At 55.4% G+C, this 19,070-nt stretch overlaps 1 protein-coding gene across 1 annotated transcript in view; it reads left to right on the top strand.

The window, feature by feature from the left end:
• The first annotated feature begins 544 nt into the window (after positions 1-544).
• Positions 545-19,070, top strand: part of FIBCD1 (fibrinogen C domain containing 1) — a 498,989-nt gene continuing 480,463 nt past the window's right edge. Inside the window, exon 1 of the mRNA XM_069237071.1 lies at positions 545-2,131. The gene's annotated coding sequence lies outside the window, so the exon portion shown is untranslated. The remainder of the gene's footprint in view (positions 2,132-19,070) is intronic.

The raw sequence follows: 19,070 nt of genomic DNA, 5'->3' as shown, positions 1-19,070 counted from the left end.
AAAGATGGGCTGGAAGTTGGAACTGAGGGGTTTAGAGCAGAAGGACTTGAAACTGGGGGCCTTAGAACAGGGAGCCCCAATGTGGTGATGAGGGTTGAGAGACTGAGCGCCTACGAGAGGGGGGAAGATGTCAGTTAATGCTAAGATCCATGGAACAAGGGTTTGGACAGAGTCGAGGGGAGTAGAACTCAGAACGGGGAGAAAATAACAACCCCCCCCCCCCCCCCCCCCCCCTTGATAGCGCCCAGCAGCCCGGTGGAGAGCGCCTAACCCGAGGCTCCTGGTAGAGAGAGGGATCTCCGCTGCCTGTCGGAGAGAGGAGCCCTCAGTCCGGCTCCTCGGACGTGGGGGTGCGGGGGTCCTTGAGCGGAGCCTTCACCCCGCGCCCTGCCCTCCTCTTCTCACTTATTAGGCGCTGACAATAAAACCGATTACAGATCCGTGCATTAAAAGCGCAGCTGCTTTGGGCGGATTAGGAGGGAGACGTGAAGGAGACGAGGATGGGCGGGGGGGTGGGGGGAGGAGACTCGTGAGAGGAGGGGGTGTCAGAGGAGGAGAGACGGTGGAGAAGAGTGAGTGTCTGAAGAGACTGTGCAGGGTGACAGACACACAGAGACCCTCGCTGGGGTAGAAAGCTCTTCATCAGAGCTGCCCCCCGGTCCCTCTCAGTAGCATCCTTTCCGGAGCAGCGCCGGTTCGGGGTGGATGGTTCTGGTGTCGTCCAGTCAGGAGGTCCACCGGTCCGGAGCACTTCCTGGTCGGTAGCAGTCTGGTCCGATCCCGGAGTTGTCAAGTTCGGAAGCAGCCCGGTTCCGGAGTGGTCCAGTTCAGAGGAGCTCTGGTTTTGTAGGGAGCCTGCTGCGATCCAGAGACGTCCAGTTCGGAAGAGGATCCGGTCCGGGGGGAGTACCGGTTCTGAAGGAGCCTGCTGCGGTCCAGGTGAGGTCCAGTTCGGGACAGGTCCAGTTTAGAGAAGGTCTGGTTCCCAGGGGTCTGGTGTGAGCACGCTTGGTTCACTGGTGTCGGTCCGACCCCCCACATGTACTCATCCCTGGTCCGTTAACCTGTGGAGGTGGTCCATCCTGCCTGTGGAGGTGGTCCCGCCTGTGGAGTTGCTCCATCTAACCTGTGGAGGTGATCCACCCCGCCTGTGGAGGTGGTCCATCTAACGTGTGGAGGTGGTCCTGCCTGTGAGTTGCTCCATCCAGTCTCTGGAGGTGATCCATCCCCCTTTGGAGGTGGTCCAGCCCATGGAGGTTGTCCATCCAGCCTGCAGACGTGGTACCGTCTGCCTTTAAAAGTGGCTAGCTCCATGCAGAGCCCTTCATAGTTTGTTTGCACTCCTGATCGTTCGTTCAGCCCAGAAAATAAGACGTCTGGTCTGCAGGGAATCTGGTCCACAGAGAAGATCCAGACCATCAACGGGGTCTGTGCATCCAGTCTGTGCTGTAGGGCTGGCCAGGGAGGAGGTCTGTAAGTTGATGGTGCCAAGAGGCCCTCTTGAAGATCCGTCCCCTGAGGAGGTCAGGTCGTGTGGAGGACCAGTCCACAGAGGTCTGGTCCACGCAGGAGGTTCAGTGCCAGGTTCCAGTTCTGAAGGATCTCCGGAGCAGCATTGAGGACTGGTCCAGGGAGGAGGTCTGGTCCATGAAGGAGGCTCACCACCAGGTTCTGTTTCTGAAGGATCTCTGGAGTGGCAAGGACTGGTGCACAGAGGAGGTTTGGTCCACGATGAAGGTTTGATCCATGCAGTGGGTCTGATTTTTGGAGCTGGTCTGGTCCACAGTGGAGTCTGAGTACCAGTTTCTGTTTCTGGAGGATCTCCAGAGCAACAAGGACTGGTCCCGGGAGGAGGTCTGGTCCATGAAGGAGGCTCACCACCAGGTCCAGTTTCTGAAGGATCTCTGGAGCGGCAATGATTGGTACACCGAGGAGGTCTGGTCCACAAAGGAGGTTCGATCCATGAAGTGGGTCTGATCTTTGGTGCTGGTCTGGTCCTCGGTGGAGGTGCAGGGCTTCCTCGGAGGGCCAGTCTATGGTTGAGATTCACATCCCGGTGGCTCCCTGGTGGTCTCCCTAAATGGTCTCAGCTCCTGGTACCGGTGGAGTGAGGATGTGAAGACGCCACCAGGTAAGCAGTTTTGGATAATACAGAAAGTACTGTTTGGGGCGTGAACTGGGTGGTGGTGGGGATCTTTGGTGTGTGTACTGTATGGTGGTGATTGCGGTGCTGGTAACAGTAATGGTGTTCTTTGAAGGTGCTGTTGGTGATGATAGTGGTGCCGCTGGTGTCACTGGGGAGGGTTGTGATTAGACAATGGTGTCAAAGGTGGTGTTGGTCTTCGACGTGGTGCAAGTGGTGTTGCGATGGAAATGGTGGTGGTCGTGATGTTAGAGAGATTAGTGGTTGGTGGGGGAGGTGGGGCTGATGAGAGTGTTTGTGGTGATGTAGGTGGTGATGGTAATTGACAGCGGTGTTGGTCTCAGTGGTAGTGGTATTGGTGGTGGAAATAGTGATTTAAGTAGGGTGATGGATTTGGTAGCAGTGCTCATGATTATGGAGGTGTGTTGGTGGTATTGATTGAAATGTGGTTGGAAGGGTGTTATCTTTGCTTTGATTCTATGTGGGGAGTGTTTCGGTATTGTGCCTGTCCAGTTGCAGTTATCCTGTTATGGGATGCAGCACAGTGTGTTGAATGAAAAAGTGTGAGGGATAGACACACTTTTTTGGGGGGTTTTCAGCCTGCTGGTAGCTTTGAACAGCTACCTGCAGGTCTCTTTATGATTTCATATGATAAGGTGGTTATTGCACTGGGTTGTCCAGTATGAGATTTTGTGTATACATCTGGTCCTGAGCTTGCATGGGTGGAGAAAGAGAGAAGTGCAGAGACTTGTTGGGATGGGCATTTTTACTATCCCATATCAGAGTGTCTGTGCGACATCGAAGGAGGGGGGCAGATTGTGTCAATATTTGGGACCTGCAGTGATGGACTGTATGAAAGTCCTCCAGGTGGCCCAGCAATGTGTGGCAGATTTCTTCAGTTATTCCATGCCTGTTTATTTGGTGAAGGCTGTGTTTTTGACTGTACGGTGCTGGACGAAGATAGGAGTTGTGTTGGTGGTGTCAGTAGTGATGCGTGGAGGGTGGTGAATTTGATGGCCGAAATCATGATCTTGGTGGTGTTTTGGTGGAATGATGATTGAGGGTGGGGTTGGTGCTGGTGGTGCTGGTTGTTATGCTTGGCAGTATGGGATGATGTTGATGGCAGTGCCGATGGTTGTGACATCCGTAGCAAAGGTGATTGGTGGCAGTGGTCCTGATGGTGCTTGTGATGGTGATAGGGAGGCTGCTGGTGGGAAGGGTGGCAGTGCTGATGGGTTGATGGTAGTGCTTATGATTGTGGCATGAGGGGTGTTGGTAACAGTAGTTGCTAGTTATGGTGGTGGTGGCAGTGGATCTGGTTAGGTTTGTGGTTGGATTGGTTATAGTGATTGGTGGTTTATTTAGAGGTGTTGCTGAATTGGTAGTGGTGAAGGTAGAGGTGGCGGTGGTGTTTGTGGTGGTGAACGCAGTGGTGTTCGTGGTGATTGGTGGTGGAGGTAGAGATGTTGCAGATATATGATGGTTGAGGTGTAGATGGTGACTGTGGTGATTGAGTTAGTGGTGGTGCCCATGGTGATCTAATCAGTGTAGAGGTGTTGGTTGTTGTGGTGGTGATGGCGGGGGTAGTAGTGTTGATTCTGGCTGTAATATTGGTTGTTTTGAAGGTAGAAGTGATGGTGACAGTGGAGTGACGGTGTTGGTGATTGTGGTTGTGATCATGTGGTGGTGGTCTTGATATTATTGTTGGTGGAACTGGAGATGGTTCTAGTGATGTTGGTGGTCGCGTTGGTGCTGGGGTGTTTTGAATGTGGGCGTACACACTCAAACTCCTAGTGTTAACAGACGGATGCTATGTTTGGTAGAAGGCAGTATTTCAACATGTCACCTCTATTGCCCCGGAGGTCTGCGGACCTCCCATCCCCCAAAAAAACACACTGCAGGTAGTCCGGAGCTTTTACAAAACGTGAGTAGAGACGAAGGACTTGAAAAGTGGCTTCCAGAGGAGTGATGGTGAGGTGTTGGGGTGCTGCAGATACAGGCCAGGAGAGGGGCTGCTCTACACATAGCCCAGAAGCAGGAGCGCTCTACCTATAGTCCAGCAGTGTCGGTTTTCCATGTACACATCTGGAGTGGAGGTGTTCTAGGTACAGAATGGGAGTGAGGGGGCAGGTACAGTCCAGGAGGGGGCGTTCAGCAGGTTCAGATCAGGAGTTGGGGTTTTCTAGGTACAGTCCAGGAGTGGGGGTTGTGTAGGTGCAGCTGTAGAGTGGGGATGTTCTAGGTAGAGTTCAAGAGTGTGGGTTCAGCAGGTTCAGATCAGGAGTTGGGGTTTTCTAGGTACAGTTGAGGAGTGGGGTTCTATAGGTGCTGCCCAGAGTGGGGGTTCTCTAGGTTCAGGAGTGTGGGTTCTCCAGCTGCAGTACTGGAGAAGTGTTCTATGTATCGTACAGGAGTGTGTGGGGATGGTACAGTCCAGGAGTGGGAGTTCTGTAGGCGCAGATGTAGAGTGGGGGTGCCCTAGGTTCAAGAGTGTGGGTTCTCCAGGTGCAGTTCTAGAAAGGTGTTTTACGTATAGTACAGGAGTGTGGGGGGCAGGTACACTGCAGGAGTAGGGGTTTCCAGATACAGTCCAGGAGTGAGGATGTTCTAGGTATAATCCAGGTCTGAGGGTGTTCTGTGCACTAGACGGGGGTGGGGAGGGTGGGTACACTGCCAGAGGGAGTGTTTTAAGTATAGCCCAGCTGTGTGAATTCTCCAGATACAGGTCATTTCAGGTGTGGGTGGTCTGAGCGCAGAATTGAAAATGTGCTCTGACACAGCTCCGTTGTGGGGGTGCTGTGTGAGCCAATACTGTTGAGCTTCGGATATAACCCATATGTGTAGGGACAGATACAGTCCAAGTGTGTATGGGGGTAGGTACAGTTAAGGTATATGTGTGGGGGCAGGTGCCACCCAGGTGTGTTTTTTGGCAGGTACAGTCTAAGCGTGTATGGGGTAGGTACACGTCAGGTGTATGTGTAGGGGCAGGTGCCATCCAGGTGTGTTTTTTGGCAGGTACAGTCTAAGCGTGTAGGGGCAGGTGCAGTCCAGGTGTGTGGGGGCAGGTGCCACCCAGGTGTTTTTGGGGACAGGTACAGTCATGATTTTGTGGGGAGGGTTACCATTCAGGTGTGTTCGTAGGGGGCAGGTGCAGTCCAGGTGTGTATGAGGGCAGGTGCCATCCAGGTGTATTTTTGGCAGGTACTTTCTAAGCGTGTATGGGGTAGGTACAGTACAGCTGTATGTGTGGGGGCAGGTGATGTCCAGGTGTGTGGGGGCAGGTGCCACTCAGGTGTGCTTGGGGGCAAGCACAGTAAGTGTGTAGGGGGTAGGTATAGGTCAGGTGTATGTGAGGGGGCAGGTGCAGTCCAAGTGTGTGTGTGAGCAGGTGCCATCCAGGTGTGTTTAGGGACAGGTACAGTCTAAGTATGTATTGGGTAGGTATAGTTCAGGTGTATTGTGGAGGCATGCACTGTCCAGGTTTGTGGGGTTAGGTGCCATCCAGGTGTGTTTGTGGGCAGGTACAGTCTAAGTGTGTATCTGGGTATTTATAGGTCAGATGTATGTGTGGGAGCAGGTGCAGTCCAGGTACCATTCAGGTGCGTTTGGGGGCAGGAACAGTGAGTGTGTAGGGGGTAGGTATAGGTCCGGTGTATGTGTGGGGACAGGTACATTCCAGGTGTGTGTGTGGGCAGGTGCCATCCAGATGTGTTTGGGAACAGGTACAGTCTATGTATGTATTGGGGTAGGTATAGTTCAGGTTTATTGTGGGGGCATGCACTGTCCAGGTGTGTAGGGGCAGGTGCCATCCAGGTGTGCTTGTGGGCAGGAACAGTCTAAGTGTGTATCAGGGTAGATATAGGTCAAATGCATGTGTGGAAGCTGGTGCAGTCCAGGTGTGTGTGTGGGCAGATGCGACCCAGGTGTGTATGGGAGCAGGTACAGTCAAGGTGTGTTTGTGGGCAGAGGTCATGTTCAGATGTGTGTGAGAGTGTATGTGTATGTGGGCAGGTGCCATCCTGGTGTGCTTGGGGGCAAGTACAGTCCAGGTGTGTACGTGGGGAGAGGTACTGTCTAGGTGTGTGTGAGGGGGGGTGCCCTCCAAGTGTGTTTGGGGTGTATTTCAGATGTATGTGTGGGGCATGTACTGTCAAGATGTGTGGGGGCAGGTGCAGTCCAGGTGTATGCATAAAGGGCAGGTACAATCCAACTGTGTAAGGAAGCAGGAGCAGTTCAGGTGTATGTGTGGGGGCAGGTGATATCCAGGTGTGTGGGGGCTGGTGCCACTCAAGTGTGTTTGGGGGCAGGAACAGTAAGTGTGTAGGGGTGGAATAGGTCAGGTGTATGTGACGGGGCAGGTGCAGTCCAAGTGTGTGTGTGTGGGAAGGTGCCATCCAGGTGTGTTTGGAGACAGGTACAGTCTAATTCTGTATAGGGGTAGGTATAGTTCAGGTGTATTGTGGGGGCATGCACTGTCCAGGTTTGTGGGGTCAGGTGCCATCCAGGTGTGTTTGTGGGCAGGTACTGTCTAAGTGTGTATCGGGGTAGGTATACGTCCAGTGAATGTGTGGGGGCAGGTGCATTCCACATGTGTGTTTGGGCAGGTGCCATCCAGATGTGTTTGGGGACAGGTACAGTCTAAGTATGTACTGGGGTAGGTACAGTTCAGGTTTGTTGTGGGGGCATGCACTTTCCAGGTGTGTAGGGGCAGGTGCCATCCATGTGTGTTTGTGGGCAGGTACAGTCTAAGTGTGTTTTGGGGTAGGGATAGGTCAGGTGCATGTGTGGAAGCAGGTGCAGTCCAGATGAGTGTGTGGGCAGATGCCATCCAGGTGTGTTTGGGAGCAGGTACAGTCAAGGTGTGTTTGTGGGCAGAGGTCACGTTCAGATGTGTGTGGGAGTGTGTGTATGTGGGCAGGTGCCTTCCAGGTGCTTGGGGGCAGGTACAGTCCAGGTGTGTATGTAGGGAGATGTACTGTCTAGGTGAGGGTGAGTGCCCTCCAAGTGTGTTTGGGGTGTATTTCAGATGTATTTGTGGGGCATGTACTGTCAAGATGTGTGGGGGCAGGTGCAGTCCAAGTGTATGCATACCGGTACAATCCAACTGTGTAAGAAAGCAGGAGCAGTCAGGTGTATGTGTGGGGGTAGGTACAGTCCAGGTGTAAGTGTTGGGACACGTATAGTCTAGGTGTGTGGGAGCAGATGCAATCCAGGTGCATGTGTGGAGGGCAGGTACAGTCCAGGTGTCCCCAAGTGAGTGTGGGAGATCCGGTGCAGTAAATGTATGTCTGGTGGTAGTTACAGTCCAAATGCATGTGGGGGCATGTTCAGTCCAGTTTTGTGTGTCTGTGTGTGTGCCATCCAGGTGTATGTGTGGGGACATACTGTATATGGTTCAGATGTATGTTAGCAAGTGACACCTAACTGAGTTGGTGGCAAGTACTGTGCAGTTTTGTTTGGTGGGCAGGTACAGCACAGCTGTGTTTGGTGGGCAGGTACAGCCCAGGTGTGTATTGGGGTGGATAGACTTCAGGTGTATGTGTGGTGCAGGTGCAGTCCAGGTGCATGTAGATGGGTACAGGGCAGGTATAGCCTAGGTGTGTGGGAGGCAGGTACAGTTGAGTGTATGTGTGGGGACAGGTACAGTCCAGGTAGGTGTGTATGTGAGCAGGTACAGTCCAGGTGTGGGAGGCAGGTGCAGTGCAGGGGTGTAAGATGCAGATACGGTACAGTGTATGTGTGGGGGCTGGTGGAGTCCAGGTAGGTGTGTATGGGGGCAGGTACAGTCCAGGTAGGTGAGTATGGGGGCAGGTACAGTCCAGGTGTGTGGGAGGCAGGCACAGTGCAGGGGTGTGAGATGCAGGTACAGAACAGTGAATGTGTGGGGGCAGGTACAGTCCAGGTGTGTGGAAGGCAGGAACAGTGCAGGGGTGTGAGATGCAGGTACAGTATAGTGTATGTGTGGGAATAGGTGCAGTCCAGGTAGGTGTGTATGTGGGCAGGTACAGTCCAGGTGTGGGGGGCAGGCACAGTGCAGGGGTGTAAGATGCAGGTACAGTACAGTGTATGTGTGGGGGCAGGTAGAGTCCAGGTAGGTGTGTATGGGGGCAGGTACAGTCTAGGTAGGTGTGTATGGGGACAGGTACAGTCCAGGTGTGTGGGAGCTAGGCACAGTGCAGGGGCGTGGGGTGCAGGTACAATACTGCGTATGTGTAAGGGCAGGTACAGTCCAGGTGTGTGGGAGGCAGGCACAGTGCGGACGTATAAGATGCAGGTACAGTGTAGTATATGTGTGGGGACAGGTACAGTCCAGGTAGATGTGTATTGGGGCAGATACAGTCCAGGTGTGTGGGAGGCAGGCACAGTGCAGGGCTGTGAGATGCAGGTACAGTACAGTGTATGTGTGGAGGCAGGTACAGTCTTCGTGTGTGGGAGGCAGGCAAAGTGTGGGAGTATAAGATGCAGGTACAGTGTAGTATATGTGTGGGGACAGGTACAGTCCAGGTAGATGTGTATTGGGGCAGGTACAGTCCAGGTGTGTGAGAGGCAGGCACAGTGCAGGGCTGTGAGATGCAGGTACAGTACAGTGTATGTGTGGGGACAGGTGCAGTCCAGGTGTGTGGGGGGCAGGCACAGTGCAGGGGTATAAGATGCAGGTACAGTGTAGTATATGTGTGGGGACAGGTATAGTCCAGGTAGGTATGTATGTGGGCAGGTACAGTTCAGTGTATGTGTAGGGGCAGGTACAGTCCAGGTAGATGTGTGTGGGGGCAGGTACAGTGCAGTTGTGTGGGAGGCCGACACTGTGCAGGGGTGTGAGATACAGGTACAGTACAGTGTATGTGTGGGGACAGGTACACTCCAGGTAGGTGTGTGTGGGGGCAGGTACAGTCCAGGTAGGTGTGTATGTGGGCAGGTACAGTCCAGGTGTGTGGGAGGCAGGCACAGTGCAGGTGTGTGGGAGGCCATCACAGTGCAGGGGTGTGAGATACAGGTACAGAACAGTGTATGTGTGGGGACAGGTACAGTCCCGGTGTGTGGGGGCAGGTACAGTACAGTGTCTGTGTGGGGGCAGGTCCAGTCCAGATAGATGTGTATGGGGGCAGGAACAGTGCAGGTGTGTGGGAGGCAGGCACACTGCAGGGGTGTGAGATACAGGTACAGTACAGTGTATGTGTGGGGACAGGTACAGTCCAGGTGTGTGGGGGCAGGTACAGTCCAGGTGTGTGGGAGGCAGGCACAGTGCAGGGGTGTGAGATGCAGGTACAGTACAGTGTATGTGTGGGACAGGTACAGTCCAGGTGTGTAGGAGGCAGGCACAGTGCAGGTGTGTGGGGTACAGGTACAGTACTGCATTTGTGTGGGGACAGGTACAGTCCAGGTAGGTGTGTATGGGGGCTTGTACAGTCCATGTGTGTGGGAGGCAGGCACAGTGCAGGGGTGTGAGATGCAGGTACAGTGCAGTATATGTGTGGAGACAGGTATAGTCCAGATGTGTGGGAGGCAGGCACAGTGAAGGGGTGTGAGATGCAGGTACAATCCAGGTAGGTGTGTATGTGGGCAGGTACAGTCTAGGTGTGTGGGAGGCAGGCACAGTGCAAGGGTTTGAGATGCAAGTCCAGTACAGTGTATGCATGGGGACAGGTCCAGTCCAGGTATGTGGGGGCAGGTACAGTATAGGTGTGTGGGATACAGACACAGTGCAAGGGTGTGAGATGCAGGTCCAGTACAGTGTATGTATGGGGACAGGTACAGTACAGGTGTGTGTAGGCAGGTACAGTATAGGTGTGTGGGAGGCAGATACAGTCCAGGTGTGTGGGGGCAGGTACAGTATAGGTGTGTGGGAGGCAGGTACAGTGCAGGGGTGTGAGATGCAGGTACAGTACAGTGTATGTGTGGGGGCAGGTACAGTACAGGTGTGTGGGAAACAGGCACAGTGCAGTATATGTGTGGGGGGTGGGTACATTCCAGGTATATATGGGGGCAGGTACAGACCACCTGCGAGGGCCAGATGCAGTCAGGGTTTGGGGTCTTAGCACTGCGTGTTATTAGGACTCTGAGTGCAGCAAAGTTGTGTGAGCGCGCTAAGAATGCAGTCACATTTTGTTGTGGGGCTTCCGCCGTAGTCAGCTGGTGGCAGTGGAGTCTTTCGATACATTTCACGTCTGGGGGTCTCCAGGTGCAGTCCAGACTTGGCTTCTGATACACTCTAGGTCGGGAGTGACGGGCAGAGTCAAGTGTGGGGCTGATTTAACCACAGTCCAGTTACGCAAGAGTGGCCTGAGTACAGTCCAGTTATGGCGGTCTTCCGGGCACAGTGAGGTGGCGGGAAATCTCGGGGTACAGGTCAGGTCAGGGGGCTCCGAACACCGTCTAAGCGCGGGGCACTGGTCAGTGGCTCTTCATGTACAGTTCAGATGCGGGGGCTTTAGTTACAGGTGTATGTGGGGGCTCAACTACAGACCAGGCGTGACAATGCTCCTTGCACAGACCAAGCGCCAGGGTCTCAGGTACAGGGCCTGGATTTGGGAACACTCCGGTAATGGCTTCCCCGTATGTGCAGGGTGGCCCAAGGTAGGTGCTGGCCTGTGTGACCCACGTAAAGTCCAGGTGGGGGGAGGCAGGCACAGTCCAGGTGTGTGGGAGGCAGGCATAGTCCAGGTGTGTGGGGAAGTACAGGTGTGTGGGAGGCAGGCACAGTCCAGATGTGTGGAGGCAGATACAGGCCAGGTGAGTGGGAGGCATGCACAGTCCAGGTGTGTGGGAGGCATGCACAGTCCAGGTGTGTGAGAGGCAGGTGCAGTCCAGGTGGGAGGGAGGGAGGCGCAGTCCAGATGTGTGGGAGGCATGCACAGTCCAGGTGAGTGGGAGTCATGCACAGTCATGTTGTGTGGGGGCAGTCAAGGTGAGTGGGAGGCATGCACAGTCCAGGTGTGTTGGAGGCAGGCGCAGTTCAGATGTGAGGAGGCAGGCACAGTCCAGGTGAGTGAGAGTCATGCACAGTCCAGGGGTGTGGCAGGCAGGCACAGTCCAGGTGAGTGGGAGGCAGGAGCAGCCCAGGAGCGTGGGAGGCAGGTGCAGTCCAGGTGAGTGGGAGGCCGCACAATTCAAGTGTGTGGGAGGCAGGCAGGCACAGTCCAGGTGTTTGTGAGGCAGGCACAGTCCAGGTGTGTGGGAGGCAGGCACAGTCCAGGTGTGTGTGAGGGAGGTGCAGTCCAGGTGAGTGGGAGGCAGGCGCAGTCTAGGTGTGTGGGAGGCAGGCGCAGTCCAGGTGAGTGGGAGGCAGGCAAAGGCCAGGTGTGTGGGAGGCAGGCGCAGTCCGGGTGTGTGAGGCAGGCACAGGCCAGGTGTGTCGGAGGCAGGTGCAGTCCAGGTGAGTGGGAGGCAGGAACAGTCTATATGTGGGGAGGCAGGCCCAGGCCAGGCGAGTGGGAGTCAGGCACAGTCCAGGTGTGTAGAAGTCAGGCACAATCCAAGTGTGTGGGAGGCAGGAAAGCACAGTCCAGGTGTATGTAAGGCAGGCACAGTCCTGGTGAATGGGAGGCAGGAACAGTCCAGGTGCGTGGGAGGAAGGAACAGTACAGGTGTGTGGGGGACAGGGCCTGTCCAGGTGTGTGGCAGGCAGGCACAGTCTAGGTGTGTGGGAGACAAGCACAGCCCAGGTAGGAGGCAGGCACAGTCCAGGTGTGTAGGAGGCAGGGACAGACCAGGTGTGTGGGAGACAAGCACAGCCCAAGTGGGAGGCAGGTACAGTCCAGGTGTGTAGGAGGCAGGGACAGACCAGGTGTGTGGGCGGCAGGAACAGTCCAAGTGTGTGGACGGTTGACTTTATGTGCAGTGTGTTACAGGTACATTTAAAGTCATCAGAGGAGTGCAGGCATAGTCCAGGTGTGTGGGGTGCAGGACCTGTCCATGTGTGTGGAAGGCAAGTACAGCCCAGGTGTGTGGGAGGCAGGCACAGTCCAGGTGTGTGGGAGGCTGGCACAGTTGATGTGTGTGGGAGGCAGGCACAGCCCAGGTGTGTGGGGTGCAGTTCCTGTCCAGCTGTGTGGGAGGTAAGCACAGCCCAGGTGTGTGAGAAGCAGGCACAGTCCAGGTGTGTGGGAGGCAAGCACAGCCCAGGTGTGTGGGAGGCAGGCACAGTCCAGGTGTGTGGGAGGCTGACACAGTTGATGTGTGTGGGAGGCAGACTCAGCCCAGGTGTGTGGGGTGCAGTTCCTGTCCAGCTGTATGGGAGGTAAGCACAGCCCAGGTGTGTGAGAAGCAGGCACAGTCCAGGTGTGTGGGAGTCAAGCACAGCCCAGGTGTGTGGGAGGCAGACACAGTCCAGCTGTGTGGGCAGCGGGAAACAGTCCAGGTGTGTGGACGGTTGAGTTTATGTTCAGTGTGTTACAGGTAAATTCAAAGCCGTCAGAGGAGTGCAGGCCCAGTCCAGGGGTAGAGGCTTCAGGTAACGATCAACTCATGGGTGGATCAGGAACAGTCAATATTTGCGGAACTAGGTGTGGTGGAGATCCTAATTCAGTGCAGGTGTGGAGGAACTGTAGGTGCAATCCAAGTGTGGGTGGAGCTCCTCCTGGTACAGTCCAGGGGTGGGCGGAGCTCCTGGTACAGTCCAGCTGTTGGTGGAGCTCATGGTACAGTCCAGGGGTGGGTGGACCTCCATGTACTGTCCAGGTGTGGGTGGAGCACATTGTACAGTCCAGGGATGGGTGGAGCACCTGGTACAGTCCAGATCCAGAGCCCTAGGTGTGGTCCCGTGGGTGTCCTGGTGGGGGTGGAGCTCTTGGAACAGTCCTGGGATGGGTGGAGCACGTGGTATCGTCCAGGTGGTATCATCTAGGGTTGGATGGAGCAGGAGCTACCGTCCAGGATGGGAGAAGCACGTCCAGGTCCCTAGGTGTTGTCCAGGGTGGGTGGGCACGTCCAGGTCCAGAGCCCTAGGTGTGGTGCAGAATGGGTGGGCACGTCCAGGTCCAGAGCCCTAGGTGTGGTCCAGGATGGGTGGGCACGTCCAGGTCCCTAGGTGTTGTCCAGGGTGGGTGGGCACGTCCAGGTCCAGAGCCCTAGGTGTGGTGCAGGATGGGTGGGCACGTCCAGGTCCAGAGCCCTAGGTGTGGTGCTGGATGGGTGGGCACGTCCAGGTCCAGAGCCCTAGGTGTGGTCCGGCCCTAGGTGTGGTCCGGGATGGGTGGGCACGTCCAGGCGTAGAGCCCTATGTGTGGTCCGGGATAGGTGGGGCACGTTCAGAGCCCTAGGTCGGATGAGGTGACCAGGGACCGGGAGCTCCATGGACCCCTCCAGTCCAGACTGTGAGACACGCGATGGGAGAGACACCCGGGACTGTGAGCTTCAGAGACCCCTGAGACTGTGAGAGATGCGATGGAAGAGACACCCGGGACTGGGAGATCCATAGACCCCTCCAGACTGTGAGGCATGTGATGTAAGAGACACCCGGGACTGGGAGCCCCATAGACCCCTCCATACTGTGAGACATGCGATGGGAGAGACACCCGGGACTGTGAGCTCCATAGACCTCTCCAGACTGTGAGACACTCGATGGAAGAGACAGCCGGGACTGGGAGCCCCATAGACCCCTCCAGACTGTAGGACATGTGAGGGGAGAGACACCCGGGACTGGGAGCTCCGTAGACCCCTCCAGTCCAGACTGTGAGACACGCGATGGAAGAGACGCCCTGTACTGGGAGCTCCATAGACCCCTCCAGACTGTGAGACACGCGATGGGAGAGACACCCGGGACTGTGAGCTCCATAGACCCCTCCAGACTGTGAGACACGCGATGGAAGAGACACCCGAGACTGGGAGCTCTATAGACCCCTCCAGACTGTGAGTCATGCGATGGAAGAGACACCCGGGACTGTGAGCTCCATAGACCTCTCCAGACTGTGAGACACGCGATGGAAGAGACACCCGGGACTGGGAGCTCCATAGACCCCTCCAGACTGTGAGACACGCGATGGAAGAGACACCCGAGACTGGGAGCTCTATAGACCCCTCCAGACTGTGAGTCATGCGATGGAAGAGACACCCGAGACTGGGAGCTCTATAGATCCCTGAGACTGTGAGAGACGCGCGATGAATGAGACACCCGGGACTGGGAGCTCCATAGACCTCTCCAGACTGTGAGGCATGTGATGTAAGAGACACCCGAGACTGGGAGCTCTATAGACCCCTCCAGACTGTGAGACACGCGATGGAAGAGACACCCGAGACTGGGAGCTCTATAGACCCCTGAGACTGTGAGACACGCTATAGAAGAGACACCCGAGACTGGGAGCTCTATAGACCCCTGAGACTGTGAGAGACGCTATAGAAAAGACACCCGAGACTGGGAGCTCCATAGACCCCTGAGACTGTGAGAGACGCTATGGAAGAGACACCCGGGACTGGGAGCTCCACAGACCCCTCCAGACTGTGAGACATGCGATGGAAGAGACACCTGGGACTGGGAGCTCCATAGACCCCTCCAGAGTGTGACACACGCAATGAATGAGATGAGAGACTAGGACTAGGAGATCCAAAGATCGAACCCGCTAGACTCTGAGACACCTAGAAAGAGGCTCAGCCAGGACGAGGAGACTCATCGAAAGAGACAGAGAGAGCGAGAGGCGCAGGACTATGAGACAGAGAGAGAGAGAGAGAGAGAGAGAGAGAGAGAGGCACAGGGCTTTGAGACACACAGAGAGAGACACAAGACTGCGAGACACACAGAGAGAGGCAGGACTGTGACACACACGCAGAGACACCGGGCTGTGAGACACACAGAGAGAGGCACAGGGCTGTAAGACACACAGAGAGACACAGGACTGTGAGACACACAGAGAGAGGCACATGGCTCTGAGACAGAGAGAGAGAGGCACAGGGCTGTGAGACACACAAAGAAAGGCGCGGGGCTGTGAGACACACAGAGAGAGAGAGGCACAGGACTGTTAGACAGAGAGAGAGAGAGAGACACAGGGCTGTGAGACACAGAGAGGAGAGGCACAGGGCTGTGAGACACAGAGAGAGGCACAGGGCTGTGAGACACACAGAGAGAGGCACAGGGCTGTGAGACACAGAGAGAGAGGCGCAGGGCTGTGAGACACAGAGAGAGAGAGAGGCACAGGACTGTGAGACACAGAGAGAGAGAGGCACAGGGCTGTGAGACAGAGAGAGAGAGAGGCGCAGGGCTGTGAGACACACAGAGAGGCGCAGGGCTGTGAGACACAGAGAGAGAGAGAGGCACAGGGCTGTGAGACACACAGAGAGAGGCACAGGGCTCTGAGACAGACAGAGAGAGGCACAGGACTGTGAAACACACAGAGAGAGGCACAGGGCTGTGAGACACACAGAGAGAGAGGCACAGGACTGTGAAACACAGAGAGAGAGGCGCAGGGCTGTGAGACAGAGAGAGAGAGAGGCGCAGGGCTGTGAGACACACAGAGAGGCGCAGGGCTGTGAGACACAGAGAGAGAGAGAGGCACAGGGCTGTGAGACACACAGAGAGAGGCACAGGGCTCAGAGACAGACAGAGAGAGGCACAGGACTGTGAAACACAGAGAGAGAGGCGCAGGGCTGTGAGACACAGAGAGAGAGGCACAGGGCTGTGAGACACACAGAGAGAGGCACAGCACTACTGTGAGGCACGTGTAGGAAGAGACACACCCGGGACTATGAGGCACTGAGTTGAGGAGCCTGGACTGCACCCGTCACGCTGAGCATTATAGTCTCTTCGTCAGTCCGTGAAAGAGGAAGCAGTCAGTGTTGTGGATGCAGCGGTCTTCCCACTAGGAAGTGCCGGTAATTAGGCGCCACTTAACGAGCTTCTTGTATGTGTCTTCGTCCCCCTTCCCCCCCCCCCCCCCCCCCCCCGCTACCCGTCCCAGCCTATCACCCGCCCCCCCTGCTCTGGGCCACTTGGTGCTCAACCGGTGGGTTACATCCTGGCAGCCATCCCTCCCCCTCTCTGTCAAGTATCAGTGTGCATTCATTCCTTCCTGTCACTGCAAGTGTCACTGTGCATTCATTCCATCCTTCCCTCTCTGTCAGGTGTCAGTGTGCACCCATTCCTTCCTGTCACTGCAAGTGTCAGTGTGCATCCATTCCTTCCTGTCCCTCTCTGTCAGGTGTCAGTGTGCATCCATTCCTTCCTGTCCCTCTCTGTCAGGTGTCAGTGTGCACCCATTCCTTCCTACCCTCTCTGTCAGGTGTCAGTGTGCATCCATACCCTCCTCCTCTCTGTCAGGTGTCAGTGTGCATCCATTCCTCCCCTCTCTCTCAGGTGCCAGAGTGCATCCATTCCTTCCTCCCCTCTCTGTCAGGTGTCAGTGTGCATCCATTCCTTCCTCCTCTCTGTCAGGTGTCAGTGTGCATCCATTCCTTCCTCCCCTCTCTGTCAGGTGTCAGTGTGCACCCATTCCTTCCTCCTCCTCTCTGTCAGGTGTCAGTGTGCATCCATTCCTTCCTCCCATCTCTGTCAGGTGTCAGTTTGCATCCATTCCTTCCTCCTCTCTGTCAGGTGTCAGTGTGCATCCATTCCTTCCTCCCCTCTCTGTCAGGTGTCAGTGTGCATCCATTCCTTCCTCCTCTCTGTCAGGTGTCAGTGTGCATCCATTCCTTCCTCCCTCTCTGTCTGGTGTCAGTGTGCATCCATTCCTTCCTCCCCTCTCTGTCAGGTGTCAATGTGCATCAATCCCTTCCTACCCCTCTCTGTCAGGTGTCAGTGTGCATCCATTACTTCCTCCCCCCTCTCTGTCAGGTGTCAGTGTGCATTCATTACTTCCTCCTCCTCTCTGTCAGGTGTCAGTGTGCATCCATTCCTTCCTCCTCTCTGTCAGGTGTCAGTGTGCATCCATTCCTTCCTCCCCTCTCTGTCAGGTGTCAGTGTGCATCCATTCCTTCCTCCCCTCTCTGTCAGGTGTCAGTGTGCATCCATTCCTTCCTCCTCTCTGTCAGGTGTCAGTGTGCATCCATTCCTTCCTCCCCTCTCTGTCAGGTGTCAGTGTGCACCCATTCCTTCCTCCTCCTCTCTGTCAGGTGTCAGTGTGCATCCATTCCTTCCTCCCCTCTCTGTCAGGTGTCAGTTTGCATCCATTCCTTCCTCCTCTCTGTCAGGTGTCAGTGTGCATCCATTCCTTCCTCCCCTCTCTGTCAGGTGTCAGTGTGCATCCATTCCTTCCTCCTCTCTGTCAGGTGTCAGTGTGCATCCATTCCTTCCTCCCTCTCTGTCTGGTGTCAGTGTGCATCCATTCCTTCCTCCCCTCTCTGTCAGGTGTCAATGTGCATCAATCCCTTCCTACCCCTCTCTGTCAGGTGTCAGTGTGCATCCATTACTTCCTCCCCCCTCTCTGTCAGGTGTCAGTGTGCATTCATTACTTCCTCCTCCTCTCTGTCAGGTGTCAGTGTGCATCCATTCCTTCCTCCTCTCTGTCAGGTGTCAGTGTGCATCCATTCCTTCCTCCCCTCTCTGTCAGGTGTCAGTGTGCATCCATTCCTTCCTCCCCTCTCTGTCAGGTGTCAGTGTGCATCCATTCCTTCCTCCCCTCTCTGTCAGGTGTCAGTGTGCATCCATTCCTTCCTCCTCTCTGTCAGGTGTCAGTGTGCATCCATTCCTTCCTCCCCTCTCTGTCAGGTGTCAGTGTGCATCAATTCCTTCCTCCTCTCTGTCAGGTGTCAGTGTGCATCCATTCCTTCCTCCCTCTCTGTCTGGTGTCAGTGTGCATCCATTCCTTCCTCCCCTCTCTGTCAGGTGTCAATGTGCATCAATCCCTTCCTACCCCTCTCTGTCAGGTGTCAGTGTGCATCCATTACTTCCTCCCCCCTCTCTGTCAGGTGTCAGTGTGCATTCATTACTTCCTCCTCCTCTCAGTCAGGTGTCAGTGTGCATCCATTCCTTCCTCCTCTCTGTCAGGTGTCAGTGTGCATCCATTCCTTCCTCCCCTCTCTGTCAGGTGTCAGTGTGCATCCATTCCTTCCCCCTCTCTGTCAGGTGTCAGTGTGCATCCATTCCTTCCTACCCCTCCCTGTCACATGTTAGTGTGCATCCATTCCTCCCTACCCCTCTCTGTCAGGTGTTAGTGTGCATCCATTCCTTCCCACCCCTCTCTCTCAGGTGTCAGTGTGCACCCATTCCTTCCTACCCTCTCTGTCAGGTGTCAGTGTGCATCCATACCCTCCTCCTCTCTGTCAGGTGTCAGTGTGCATCCATTCCTCCCCTCTCTCTCAGGTGCCAGAGTGCATCCATTCCTTCCTCCCCTCCCTCTCAGGTGTCAGTGTGCATTCACTCCTTCCTCCTCTCTGTCAGGTGTCAGTGTGCATCCTTTCCTTCCTCCTCTCTGTCAGGTGTCAGTGTGCATCCATTCCTTCCTCCTCTCTGTCTGGTGTCAGTGTGCATCCATTCCTTCCCCCTCTCTGTCAGGTGCCAGTGTGCATCCATTCCTTCCCACCTCTCTCTCTCAGGTGTCAGTGTGCATCCATTCCTTCCTCCTCTCTCTGTCAGGTGTCAGTGTGCATCCATCCCCTCCTCCTCTCTGTCAGGTGTCAGTGTGCATCCATTCCTCCCCTCTCTCTCAGGTGCCAGAGTGCATCCATTCCTTCCTCCCCTCTCTCTCAGGTGTCAGTGTCCATCCATTCCTCCCCCCTCTCCGTCAGGTGTCAGTGTGCATCCATTCCTTCCTCCTCTCTGTCAGGTGTCAGTGTGCATCCATTCCTTCCTCCTCTCTGTCAGGTTTCAGTGTGCATCCATTCCTTCCCCCTCTCTGTCAGGTGTCAGTGTGCATCCATTCCTTCCTCCTCTCTGTCAGGTTTCAGTGTGCATCCATTCCTTCCCCCTCTCTGTCAGGTGTCAGTGTGCATCCATTCCTTCCTCCTCTCTCTCAGGTGTCAGTGTGCATCCATTCCTTCCTCCTCTCTGTCAGGTTTCAGTGTG

This window comes from Pleurodeles waltl, chromosome 6 (assembly GCF_031143425.1).
Source record: "Pleurodeles waltl isolate 20211129_DDA chromosome 6, aPleWal1.hap1.20221129, whole genome shotgun sequence".
In the NCBI taxonomy this organism is placed as follows: domain Eukaryota; kingdom Metazoa; phylum Chordata; class Amphibia; order Caudata; family Salamandridae; genus Pleurodeles; species Pleurodeles waltl.
This window is presented reverse-complemented; position numbering and strand designations above follow the sequence as displayed.